The sequence below is a fragment of the Cyprinus carpio genome, unplaced genomic scaffold, assembly GCF_018340385.1.
Source record: "Cyprinus carpio isolate SPL01 unplaced genomic scaffold, ASM1834038v1 S000006615, whole genome shotgun sequence".
Classification (NCBI taxonomy): Eukaryota; Metazoa; Chordata; class Actinopteri; order Cypriniformes; family Cyprinidae; genus Cyprinus; species Cyprinus carpio.
Genome location: NW_024879254.1, coordinates 974,245 through 988,484, shown reverse-complemented (window position 1 = coordinate 988,484; position 14,240 = coordinate 974,245). Strand labels below are relative to the sequence as shown.

General features: G+C 34.7%; 1 protein-coding gene across 4 annotated transcripts in view; it reads right to left on the bottom strand.

The window, feature by feature from the left end:
- LOC109061883 (neuronal PAS domain-containing protein 2-like) overlaps positions 1–14,240 on the bottom strand; it is a 51,405-nt gene that overhangs the window by 20,041 nt on the left and 17,124 nt on the right. The window contains exon 1 of one of the 4 annotated variants that reach the window (XM_042754938.1): positions 12,768–13,140. The exons of the other annotated variants lie outside the window; for them this stretch is intronic. The gene's annotated coding sequence lies outside the window, so the exon portion shown is untranslated. Of the gene's footprint in view, positions 1–12,767; positions 13,141–14,240 lie in introns of those variants that run through there. 4 annotated transcript variants of the gene reach the window in all.

The window sequence follows — 14,240 nt, the reverse complement described above, 5'->3', positions numbered from 1 at the left end:
TAATGTTAAAAAAGTATTATATTAGTTTAAAAAAAATGATTTTGGATAATTACAAGTGAAAAGTCCCATCCAGACTTTTGCTTTAAACATGTTATTCCCTGACAGCTAAGATATTTTATTTTAAAATGTATTCAGTGACATCATTATATTAAAGCAAAATATTACTATGAAACGTGATCTTACTTGAGAGAGACACAGTGAATACATTTATTTTTTTCAACTGTTACACTGATTGTAACTCTGTCTTGTATTAAATGTAATATTATGATGTAATCTTTAGGTTTATTAATGGTATATAAACCATATACGTTTCTTAAACCAGGTACATTTGTATTAAAAAAGTAAAAGGTTACCATCCCCCCATTCCGATTCCCTTTACTTTCACAGTGAAAATATGTACAATCTTCATGCTATATGGAATTTGTTTGATAAAACTCATACATTTTCATCCTTTTTTTTTTTAACCCAACCTAACAAACTCCGTCACAGGAATCTGTTGATGCGCCACAGAACCTGTTCATCATCTAGAGCTACACGTTCATTCAATAACTGCCTGCAATTGTTTCTCACGCCAACCTTTACAATGATGAAGATTCTGGGTATATCAAAGCTGTTTTAGCTCAAGCCTAATTATATACACATCTGCTGTCGATCTCCACCTTAGTCCAGCCAATAATCCTTCTGCTTTGGCAACATAAACGGTTTGAACGGAGGTGCTGCTTACTCACTTTATCAATTTTTGCATTAAACGTTTAATGCAATATCCGATGACAAAGAAATTAAAATGCACAAAACATATTGTGTTGACACCTACGCTTAAGCGTTAATGCAACACTGGCACAACCCTCACAAAATGCTGCTTCGGCAAGGAGTGCCATGACCTAGAAACATCTTTTACACCAAGCTCTTTTCATAATCCAACACAACAGACAAGAATAAAGAGGAAAAAGTGAGAGAGAGAGAGATGAGTAGTTAAAGAGTGTATGAGAGAGTGAAAGGAGAGCGTGGAAATTGCATGCGCACACAAATAATCAATGGGACAAATCTTTTCCAACTGCACCACACAAAATCATTTTCTCAGTTAGTAGTTTTGTCATGCGTTGGGTTGGGTACACGACGCTACACAGGATAAGCAGTGTGGAGAATGGACAGTGTTCAAAACAACATATGTTGTAGTGGTTTCAAAAATATATCTGGAATTAAATAGTTTTTTCTTGCCCTGTTGAGATGAAAAACTACTTGTCAATGAGTCAAGGAAAAGAAACTTAATTCAAGAGACTGTCTCTTATTTTAAAATGCAATTTTGCTTCTCAAATCTTGTTTTAATTAAGATATTTAGATATTTTAACTGGAAAGCAAGACAAGACATGAGAAAATAAAAACAAACAAGAGAAATGCTGAACCCTGACACAGAATTTCATCAGTCATTAGGAGGATTTCAACATAAGCTTTTAAGCTAGTTATATGAATTTTTTGTCTTGTTAGGAGGTTCTCTGCAATTAAAAGGCCTATCTTAGCAAGCTCAGTGTATTTTTGGCTTCTTGTTTGGACATTTGCCAGTAACGTAAGTCAATTTGGTTAGCAGCACCGCCTACACCAAGAATATAAATGAAAAAATATACACTTTCTGCTTAAACGGCACTAAACGGCAGATGAATTTACAAAACTATGTTTTCAAAATCAAACAGTCAGTGGGATGCCTGAATAACTAGTTGACTAAATTAGCACTGGAGGAAGCTGGTTTAAGGTCACTTGACCCTGATTGGAGGCTTTCATTCAGAGGCAGAGGATCTGAAACCAGCTTCACCCAAACTTTCCTAGCAAGTTTTTTTATTATTATTTATTGAAAACACAACTATGAAATAAACAACAGTGGTCCATTTTAAAACATTTTTTTTTTTTTTGATAAATAATTATTTAATAAATAAAGATGACTAGGAAACATTTATTGTACTCTGTCACTGTGCTTAAACTATCACCACATATACACACACACATCAACTGTGGTTTATGAAACAATTCCAGAAATCTGGCAGTTTTTACTTATCAGCTGAGAAGAGATAATGACTGACCTATATTCTCTCTCTCTCTCTCTCTCAAACACACACACACACACACACACACACGCACACCTTTTTAAAACACGTTTTGCTCTGCATAACATCTCACTGACAGATCTGTGAAATCAGCTATGGTAATACAACTGGCTTTTATTTCAGGACCAAATGAAAAAACAAATATTTATTATCCTTAGAAATATTAGGTTGTAATGGAAAGTTTCTTAACCAAAAACTGGGCTGGCATTTCTAATGTTACTAAGAGAAATGTGCTTGCTATATATCAGTCATGAGTGTTTGCAATTTACTTAAAACTTTTTCTTACCATCAGGCTGCTTCAGAATACAACGAGAGAGAGAGATTCATTATGATTTTTACCATACACGAGTTGGTTAAGAATAGTTTCAGCAAAACGGTGGTGATGACCAGACAAGCACAAAGGAGAAGCAGCAAGATTGAATACAGCTGGATAGAATTAGAATACAGACCTCCACAAACTTTATAAATACAGCACTTACTGTATACACACATATCCACCCACATTAACGCACACACATAGGCTTGTATACAGATCACGCACGCACACACTGTTCGGTCTAATCCACAGTAATTGTGTCTGACAAATAGTTCAAGCCTTTGAACTACAGTTTCGTATTTAATTCACATTTAAAATGAAAATGAAAAAGATGATGAAAGAGAAGTGACACAAAGAGAAAGACGCAGCAAACTCTCAGCTAATGATTAATACAGCAGACTTTCTGCTAATCATAAACAGCAAATTCTCTGCCTATTGTATAATGAGCACATAGGATTCATTCTTGTGTTCAAGTCTAGAGCAGCTGGATGGAGCACAACAGAAAAGAACAGCATTCAAATGTTTCGAGTTACATTTCGTAAAATTAAACTGCTTGAAAATGCAATGGTCATGGGGCAAGAAACCTGTTGAGTTGTGAAGCAATGGCCAAGGATGTCTATCTGCATGTGTGTATCACTTGTGCTTTAAAGAGAATGAATTCAGAGAAAAATTTCAGAGAGGATTTTACTGTTTTAGCAAAAAGTTTTAATGACTTAATGCAAACACACAGCATGCTAATAAGCATAATTTTCTTAAAATCAAAACAAATAAATTCTAGTCAACCTCACTACTTGACTAGTCAGTTTTAGTTAACAACTGTGAATCATTTCTAACATAACAAACACTTTTCTCATAGTAAACACTCTCTGTTAAACATAAATTCTCAGCTGATATTAACAGCAAACTGATGATAATGATGCAAATTCTCTGGCAATAATATAAACAGCAAACTGTCTGCTTATAATAAACAGCAATCATTCTGATGAATATACAATGTGTCGATAATGAATTCAGCAAACTGTCCAGGAGTAATAAACACAGCCAACTCTCATGATAACAAACATGTACAGTAATGATGTACAACTAAAAGCCTATTAAAACATTCAACTCTAAGTTACAATAAACAGAACAAACACTGATAATTGCACATACAACAAACAAACTCTGCTAATAATATGTACTCGTATTCAAATTAGTATTATCTAATTGATTAATGGTGATTATTAATCACATCCACAATAAATGTGTGTGTATACTGTGTATGTATTATATGATATATATATATATATATATATATATATATATATATATATATATATATATATATACATACATACACACACACACACACATACATATACATATATATATATATATATATATATATATATATATATATATATATATATATATATATATATAAAAGATCTGAAAACTGCACACTGCAACTGATCAATCAGAATGAAAACAGCAGTGTAAAACTTTGCCAATAATAACAAATTTTGTGCTAATAGAAAAGATGAAATGGTATGAACTCACGATTATAGTGACCAAAATAATTACGGTTTTCAATATTATCACAGTATTGTTAAAATATGATAGAAATGTTCAAAATGTAGGCCTTCTCATGCACACACTGAAATTATTTCACCAAGTTTTAAGTTGAAAACAAACAAACTTTTATTAATTACCACCAAGGGATATAAAAAAGATTGCATTAAGAAACACTTTAATACAACAGTTAAAGATGAATGGGTTAAGATAAAGATGAGTTAGGATGAAACCGATTTAGCAGCATACTACTTCTAGATCAATAATTAAAACTATACAACGTCTAGAGATATGCTGCTAGAGAACACATCACATATGACAAAACTTCAGTGCCATCATGAATCATGTTGATAAAGTTCCTGAGTTTGAGTTGCTGCATCTTGCTCTCTAACACACGGTCTACTCAATGTGGACGTGCTACATTCTCATTCAGACAGCAAACAGGACTGTTAAACATGAATACATTGTTCATAAAAAGTTTATAGACACAAAAGGAGGAAACAAGTGGAAGCCACTGAGAAAAGAAGATCTTTTTTTCTCCCCTGCAGAAAGACCTGAATATCTCTCTTTTTGTCTCTGAAACACAAACAAAAGACATACGAAAAAAAAAAATCAATTATAAACTGGCCACCCATCCTTAGCCAAATATTTTACAGAGTGTTTATTTACACTAAGTGTAAATAGTCCCCCTTGGTAAGGTAAGATGATAAGACGTGTGTTGTACTCATTTTGACGCGATCGACCCGAGTTCAAATCCGCCTTTTGGTGAACTTTTTTTCTCCCTTTTCAAATTTCAAATTACATAAGAAAAGCATTTATTTTCAATGAAAATGAAGGAAATAATCAAAAAGTTGAAAATAAAGTATCGGGTAGGTGTAGCCCAACAAACACAGAACGTACCCCTTACATTCCCATTTGGTTATTTTTTGGGAACCAAATAAGAACGTTCCTAGAACGTTCCCTGCAGGTTATTTTTAATTCATGTAAACTAATTAAAACTTTGAAGCTGTTTCTGATTATTCTAATGCTAAAAAATTTCCATTTTTTAAACAAAAACAAACTATTTTTGCTTTTAATAAAGTGTAGACATCAAAGCAGTCAAATCGCATTATAATGATAATATCATTCCAATTTTATAGCTGAAATTAAGCCGAGGTTAAACACAGTTTGAAAAGCATATCATAAACACTGGTTTGTATTTTTCTTTACAACGTGCCTCTGATCTGTACGTGCTTGCCTTCCAGCACACGCTTTTCTCCTGTGTTCCACATAATGCCGCGCACTCGCATAATTAAAAAATTAACAGTCATTTTGTTTTACTAACACTCATTTATTGATCGCTTTACTGGCAAGGCAAGGCAAGGTAAGTTTATTTATATAGCACATTTCATACACAATGGTAATTCAAAGTGCTTTACATAAAAGAAAGTAAGATAATCATAAAAATAAAACAAGGAAATTAAAAACTGAAAATTATTTTTAAAATTGATTTTAAATGAATTTAAGAATAGAAAATGATTTTACATAAAATAGTGCAATCATTTTGGGTTGCATAAAATACAGTGCAATACATAAATTTATACTTTATTGAATAATTAGGCTACTTATAATTAATAAATATACGAGAGTAAATATTGTGATTTCAGAGAGATATTGCAAGTCTAATCGAAGAGAACATGATATTAACCAAGTTTTTAAGTTTTTGTTTACGGACTAAAAAAGGGGGAAGGACATCATCGTTAATTCAGTGGTAAGAAATGAATGTAATATTAAAGTCAAATAAATGTTATTCATTTTTAATGTCTGTAAAAATAAAATTCACATTTAAAAACCCAATATTTTATTGAAGTCATTGTTATTTGGTGCTTAAGAAATGTAGTTATACTAAATGGTAGTTATAAAGAAATCTTACATATTAACAGATAATTCAATCTCATTTAATGCTCCTTATGATGGTTAAATGTGCTCTGATTATCTTTAATGATTAAACACTAGTTTAAAGCAAGACATGGTTTGTAGTACTGATTATTGAGGTGAACTGTTGGGGGTTCTCCAGGACCAGGATTGGGAACCACTGGGTTTGGGGAATGTTTTGGGAACCTTCAGAGAACTTTTTGGGAACCTCCTAGGAACGTAAATAGAACATTCCCTTTAGGTTACGTTCCCAGAACCTTCCCCTACCCTAAAGGGAATGTTCTATTTACGTAAAGAAAACTTTCCTGGCTAACCAAAAGCGAACGTTCTTGAGAACATTCTGGTAACCAAACATTGTTAGCTGGGAGGCAGGGCTTTATTGTCCCAATAAGGTGGCATCCATTTAATAATTTGAATTAAAATTGAAATTTACACTCAATAAGTTATTATTGCATACTGTTTTATAATGTACTACAATACTGAGGTGCAGATGATTGCCACTATTTGCAATAAGAAATATAAATAGCAGAAAATCCTGCTATTTTAACATAGTGTAAATAGAATCTCTAGCTATTTGTAAATAGCATATCACTAAAAAAATGCTATTTGCACTTAGTGTAAATAGCATCTAATTGCTATTTACACAGTGTAAACAGCATCTATTGCTATTTACACTCAGTGCAAATAGCCGCTGCCAGTATTTTAACAAACACATTTACACAGGCACATACACACACACTCATTCTTAATATACTAAGTTTATCCCCTCAAACAGGACATAAACAAATACTGGACATGATCTGATCTAGTTTTCAGAAAAATGTGTGTGTGCGCGCATTCATACCTGACTGTCCATACATAATCTACCTTCAGCCACACCCAGTGATATGTAGCACACAGATACATGTTTACAACCTAAAGCGTGGCCTCAAATTACACACACACACACACACACATAGAGAGAGAGAGCAATGAGTTCAAATCAAAGTTCATATTAACAGTCACTTCCTGAGACACATAGACACCTCTTGGAAAGTACAGAGCATAGACAAGATGAGCAACTTTCAAACACTCCTAATAGATATTAACAACTAAAAAAAGCACATAAATTTAAGCATCTACAGTCATTTCTATTTCCAAGGTTTCCATTCTCGCTGTTGTATGTAGGTCACATTGTAACTCCATTGGAAACTTTTTGTCATACATATTCGTTTATTTTTACATGAAATCATCATAACCCATTTCCACATTCATTGTGTGAAAAAATAAATAATAGCTGATTTCAAGACCATAACAGTTGAGAAAGTGTCATCCATACTGATGAGAGAGTAGTGTTCACCGCTTTTAATGAATATGATGACTGTGTTGAAAATGCGAAGATGCCGGAAATTGTGATGCAAACAGTGTGTTTTATTTGCATCAGTTTGCACATGGTTGCTGAAGAGAGCAGCTCATCTCCGGCAGGCCATGATGCATGTTGCAGTAGCATTGTGGCATCTAGCTACTGAAAGCCAAAAGCTGCACACGGTCAAATCTTTATTTTTGGCCATTTTGGGAGGAGTAAAATTTACATACAAGCCTTAAACAACCAGATGCATTTACACTTGTCCAGCTGCTTCTGGAATGAGTCTCAAACCACCTCCTGAAGTGGTGTGTGTTATCGGATTGCAATTCATTTAGAATACATTTACACCTGGTCTTTTCATGATTGGATAGCTATCCGAGCAAACTAGTACGGGGCCAAGTAAAAACAGGCCCATTGAAATGGTTTATGATGACTTTATATTTATAACTGTCTCTAAGTTCTGCCATTTTGCCACAATTTTTTTTTATATTTGTTTACTTGGTTACTAGGGCTGCACGATTAATCAAAATCAAACCGAAATCGTGATATTGAATGTCAAAGGCTGTGATTTTTAATGAAATAAAAATGTACACAGCCCCAGAAGTAAATGCTGCTCATTTCTGCAAGCGCTGTGAGTTTAAGTAGCTTATAACATGCATTCGATTAAGCAACACACTCCAAACATCCTCTCAAACTTAATGAGAAGCGTTTATAACCCTGTTGTTGAAAAATTTTAACATGATTTTACTCCACAACATCAGTGGAGTGTTTTAAAATAAGTTCATTTTCTGAGCTGATGTGGCTTCTTATCACAGAACGAGGCAGAAAATATATCCTATACTGTTATAAAGGCTTTGTCGATTAGCTTTGCGTTATATATTAACTTTATTATTATGAAAATACAAGAGACAGCGTGAAGAACACGGTTAAACCATATATTGTCATAGGTTTATTGTTTTCATGTTTAATTAGTTCATACTTTTATATCTTCTTTTAATTCAGTCACAGCAATAGCTTGATACCTTTTTCCACATAGATATGTCCATATTAGGGATTTCCTGGAACGTCTTGAGTTCTGTTACTTTTGTGATGTATATGTGGAGTTTCTGCGTTAGCGTGCCCTCTGGCATCCAGTATGAATGAAACAGACATTACATGAGTTTAGCCCTCAGTTATGTGCACTCAGTCCTATTTTGGCCATAAATAGGAAAAATAATACTTCTCTCTAAAGAAATTTAAAGTAAACATATGATAATCCATGTTTTTATCCAGTGTATAGAAGTGTACAGGAGTTTCTTTCTTTCCTTATTTTTTCTTTCCTCACAGTGGATGTATAAAAGGCTCAAAGCCTATTTCATATTAAAGATATGAACTCCATTTTTGATTTTACATACTTCCTGATAAAAATTAAGAAATTACTGTCAAATATTTTTGTCATAACAATATCATATGATGTACAGTTATAGCCCTATATATTAACATGTAACCCTGCAGTTTTCTGTAAAACAATAGTTTTCTGTAAAATAAAATTGGTATTGTTAATATCTTCTAATTAATTTATCTAATTGTTATGTTTGGGTTTTTTTTTTTTTTAATTTGTTTTAAAAAATTGCATTTAAATCGCAACATTAACTAGAAAAACCGCAATTACATTTTTTCCCTAAATCGTGCAGCTCTGTTGGTTACCAAGGAGACAAAGGTGCCAGTGAAGAGCTTAAAATGAATTATAAAACAGTTTTGTGGGAAGAAAACATACAGTAGGTTAAACAAATAAAAATGTGAACAGAATATTTCTGCCAATTTTTTAATTATACAAAAGTGTGAAGATACTATTTAATTATATTTTTAAATTTCACATATCATGACAAATTAAACCAAGCAGGAAAGTTTGACATTGTGAATTGACAGTTTTATTCTCCTCAAGTATGAGCTCCAGTCCATATTATCCTATCTACAAGCCATAAAAGCCTGATTTATCAAATAAGATATGCAACAAAAATACATGTTTGTTTCAATAAACTATTCCATTTAATATATCTATATCTATCTATGCATCTATCTATCTGTGTGTGTGTGTGTGTGTATGCGTGTTGTCTGCTAAAAGCAACCACATAGCACATAAAATAATAAACTGAGCAAAGAGAACAGAGGTCACTGTAAGAAAGGCGATTATTCTTTTATCAGAGAGTTAACTCCTTCCCCATTCTCTATAACATCTCACTAATAAGAATCTTCCCTATCTACTTATACGCACAATGAACAAAAGCTAACAAACACCTGAACATGACCAAATAAATGCACACACATCGGACACAGGAGTGTGTAAAAGTAGCTGTTTGGTACAGAAAGATGTCAAGGGTCACACTCAGTGGTGAGAGCTGATAGGGGGCCCAGGAGGATTCCGGAAGGGGTGGAATCACTCAAGAATGTTACAGCAGCAACAGGAAAACACACACAGTTTAAGCACAATGTTGGTGCAGTGTCACGGGAGTGTTAATGCGATGTTAGCCCAGAGACGTGTACTGGCCTCATTCATGAAACATGAGCAGAACAAATTTCTTATTGAATTGAGTGCAAATTTATGCATGGTTGTAAAAACGACATTAACCGAAATTCGTTCTGCTTGTGCTTCATGAATGAGGACCATTATATATACACAAGCATGGACTTTATAGTCAATAGCTTAAAAGCCTCACATAGAGATAAACTACTGTTCAAGATCTTGAGGTCGGAAACAATTTTTAAAGAATACTTTTGTCATGACCTTACTAAATGAAAACAAGTGAGTCTATGACACATTTTCACAAATATAGCCTGTGTAGACCTGCATAGCTTTTCAATGTACCAAATATTAGTGACACACACCTACAAATATAAAGTTAACAACAGTATATCTAAATGTATCTATGGCACAAGTATTTATTGTGCATTTTGTATTTAGTGCATTTGCTATTTAGTAATTTTAGTAATATGAATTATAAATTAGCAATAAATGGAGTGAAAAAAAATCATTTGAAATGTAGTTTGTTTAAATTATAATTCTTGTTTAATCAACTAGTTGTAATTATTCATTATTCACAAAGCAGAATGCATGTCAAATGCATTTATGTAAAAAACAAAAAAGGCACTGTGGATTTTGTGGAGTGCTGATTCACTGCTGGGATGATTCATGCAGCAGTGTTTTCCTCGCATTTACTGTAAATGCAGCATTCATCAGCCAGGTGAATGTTTCACTGTTTCAATCAGCCAGGTGAATGTTTCAAGTGCACCTCATTCATCCATAATCACACACACACACACACTCACTCACAAACAAAAACATAACCTAGAGAAAGAAAAGTTCAGGAAAAAGCAATGAGGATCAAGCATTCTTCTGTGCTTTTATTAAACAGCTGTCTCTCAGGGCAATATGTGCAGTACACACAGAAATGACAGAAGTATTGATGCAAACAGTAATTAGTAACAACAGGCTCCTGACCAGGGCAAGAGCCAGAGGAAAACAGATAAGGACAGAGAGAGAACAACAAAGAGTGATTTCCAGGAGCCAAACAGCCTGACCCCCGTGTAAAGGGTGAGGGAATTATTGCATCACTTACTGTTTATAGTATTTTCATGAAGCCGAGAGCCCACCTTTAACCAGGGGCCCACCGTACAGCAGCAGCGCACGCGCACACACACACACCACTGACCAAGGGGCCCATGTAGGTATAGGCTCCAATACACATCTACACACTCCTCCACACTGCACAAGTTTACAAGCGTTCACGCAAGTCTCCATCAAATGAACATGCAACAGCCTCCATCATGTGTGATATTACAAGAACTCACAGATTCACGCATACTCGCACTTGCCTCTAAATGATATGAAATACTTTTGGGAAGGGTTAGAACCACTGATCAATAATATAGAACTAAACCTACTTAACCCACAACCATCACTTAAAGGGACTGATAGTTCACCCAAAAAGGAAAATCCTGTCATGATTTACACAGCATCATCTCATTTAATTTTTTTTTCTTCCACAGAATGGAAGTCATTGTTTTATGTTCCACAGAAGAAAGAAAGGCATACAGGTTTGGAACGAAATGAGGGTAATTAAATTATGAAACTATTTTCATTTTTGGGTGATTATATTCCTTTAACTAATCCACAACCAAAAGCAAAGACACCACATCCTAAAATTAATTTCTGCTCTTGCACATCACAACTGGCATACTGATAATGTTGGTTCTTATAATAAAGAGCTTGGGATATTCCTCATTTGTAAGCCGCAGATATTGCTAAATGAATACATTTCATTAAAAAAATCAATTTAAGCAGCATTTTGTTTCAAATCTTTAGTCTTTTATAACTATTCTAAATATTGTATACATAATTAATATGAAGCTAAAAAGATGCATCCATAATAAAGTACATTAACAATGTGGTATGTACACTTGTAATGAAGTGCTAAATAATCTTTTCGTCATAACTTTGTTCATTAATGTTCGCAATTGGAAAGCGGCGTTCTGTTGCCATGGTTGCTTCCTCAAACAAAACGCGACTTCTGTTTGCTAGAGTAGATTTGACTAAAACATGTACGTTAGGCGAATTAATTCGTAACTGCTTTATACATTAGTCTAAATTTAACTTTAAAAAGTCCATGGGCACGTTACGCGTCTGCTGCCCTTAAATAATTACTTGCAAAGTCCAAATTATTTCCTGAACCACAACAAACAGAACCCAAACACACACTTCCAGCCCAAACAGCAGAAGGAGACCAAGGCCACGGAACTAATAAGTTATCCTAAAACAAAAATCAAACCACTCAGCTATTTTCTTAAATGTTTAATAGCTGCCCTGAGGTAAGTCTACTGTATGCACATTTTCAACCACTTTAAATGAAGAAACTGATTAAGATAGAAATTAAAGTGACAAGTTGATGGAAACTATGCTGAGGATGAAAACATCTGTACCGTGTAATTAAGTCAGACAGGAGCTCGTATGAATTCCTCACACAAGTGCAAAAGTCATTTTTCAAGTCGCAATAGCCCGACATTAAGTGAAATATATTCCAAGCAGGCAGGCGTCATGCTGCTGGAGATACTGGATTCAGCGCACTGTACAGTGACCGATTTTGACCGCATTCCAAGATTTCAGATCAATCCGAAACCAAGACAGTCGAAACAAGAAAAAGCCACAGACAAAATATTGATAAGCTTTCATTACCATAACTGCATTGTCCAAAACCGGACTGAATGTGTTTGGTTGCGCGGTCATACAACCCATCGCGCACGGGATAAAAAGATTAAGGTGCAGGAAAGCGCGCGGTAACATCACAGAACCCGGCGATTCTCGCGTCAAACCTCTTCCACGCGACCCTCACACGTCAATATCTTAATATTCACAACTCCACAACTTAAGATTTCCACTTAGTTTCCACAAAAAGCGAAGAATCCAATGGAAACGAGCGATCTTTAAATGTGTTAAAGACAGCTCCGAATACTTATATTGTATTATACGTTCTTGCTGGCATTACAATATATAATGTATGGAAGATCTTACCCTGCGTTAAGGACTAACGTTACCGATCCACACTTCACTTTTGCCCTCGTCCGCGCCTCTCATACTGAATCCACGAGTGAGCTCATAAACAACCCACGAAAGAGCCACTCTGAAGTCGGACACGGTACAAAATATGTTCAAAGCACACTAACTGAAGATTCCCAGGATAAAAAGCGGTACGGGAGCGCACGCGACTCGGCGTTTAGGCGACGTGTTTTCGTTACCGGATCCACATCGTACGCTGACGAGCGCCTGTAAACAGCGCTGAGCTGAAGCGAAGTACGAAAGTAGGTCAGACTGGAGCTCAGTACTCAACCAACGACAGCACTATCCGCCCGCAGCCTCGCACACACGCGCCAGAGAAAAGACACACGTCAGACGCTCGACAGCAATCATTTAAAAAAAAATAAAAAATAATTTTCATACAAGATCAGCTATTTTGGCTCTTGCTTTGATGAATGTCGTGCTGCTGTCAGCCCGTGTCTCTTCGTGGAGCTGACGGTCACCTTTCTCAAATGCACGTTTGCCTCAACATAGCTGCTTTAAAATAAATTAATGAAACAATGGTCACACTTTATTTTAAGGTTCCATTCTCTTTATTAACAAACCATTAACTGCGACTTTTGCAACTCCTAATTTGCTGACTAGTTAGTAAGGTAGGTGTTAAGTTTAGGTATTGGTTATGATTAGGGATGTAGAATATGTTCATGCAGAATATGTGCTTTTATAAGTAGGCTACTAATAAAAAGCCAATATGTTATTAGTAGGCATGCTGATAAGCAACTAGTTAGTATTGAGAACTGGTCCCTATACTAAAGTGTTAGCCTACTGAAACAATTTCTGGCAAGATGATACAACTCTTTGTGCTGTGTGAGTTAATAAAATAAAGTTAATTAATAAATTGTACTATAAATATTAACTTTGATTAATTTGTAGAGTGTCTTTCCAAAAATTCAAGGTTGCTTTACAAGACCATGAAGAGTGTTGAAAGTTTAGAGTATTTTGAGATGAAACAGACAATTCTTATTAAACATGACTGGAAAGATATAGTCAGAGAACTTTGTGTGAAAAAAGCGATTCTGTCAGATTGATAAAAAAAAAAAAAACAGAATCACAAAAGAGCAATTAGTCAGGGAAAAAGTAGAACAGACGTGTACAGCACAATGCAAAATGTCTATGAAATAAATCAATGTGACAATTCAACAGTGACCATGGCTGTTGTTGGAAGTTACTGCAATATGTCCAGGATTAATATATGTATGTGTTGATGCTCAAATTTACAAGAAGCTGAGCCCAGAGCTGCCTTTGAAGGCACACGTGAACATCCTGCTCTATTTTGGAGGTAGTTTTCTCACATATTCCACTGATGCAGCAAAAGGTGAAACTGGGTTTGTTGCAGCAGTGTCAGGAGCTGAAATAACAATGCTTTATGACACAGTTTACTGATGTTTATAATAAAGTAAAATTGCAGAA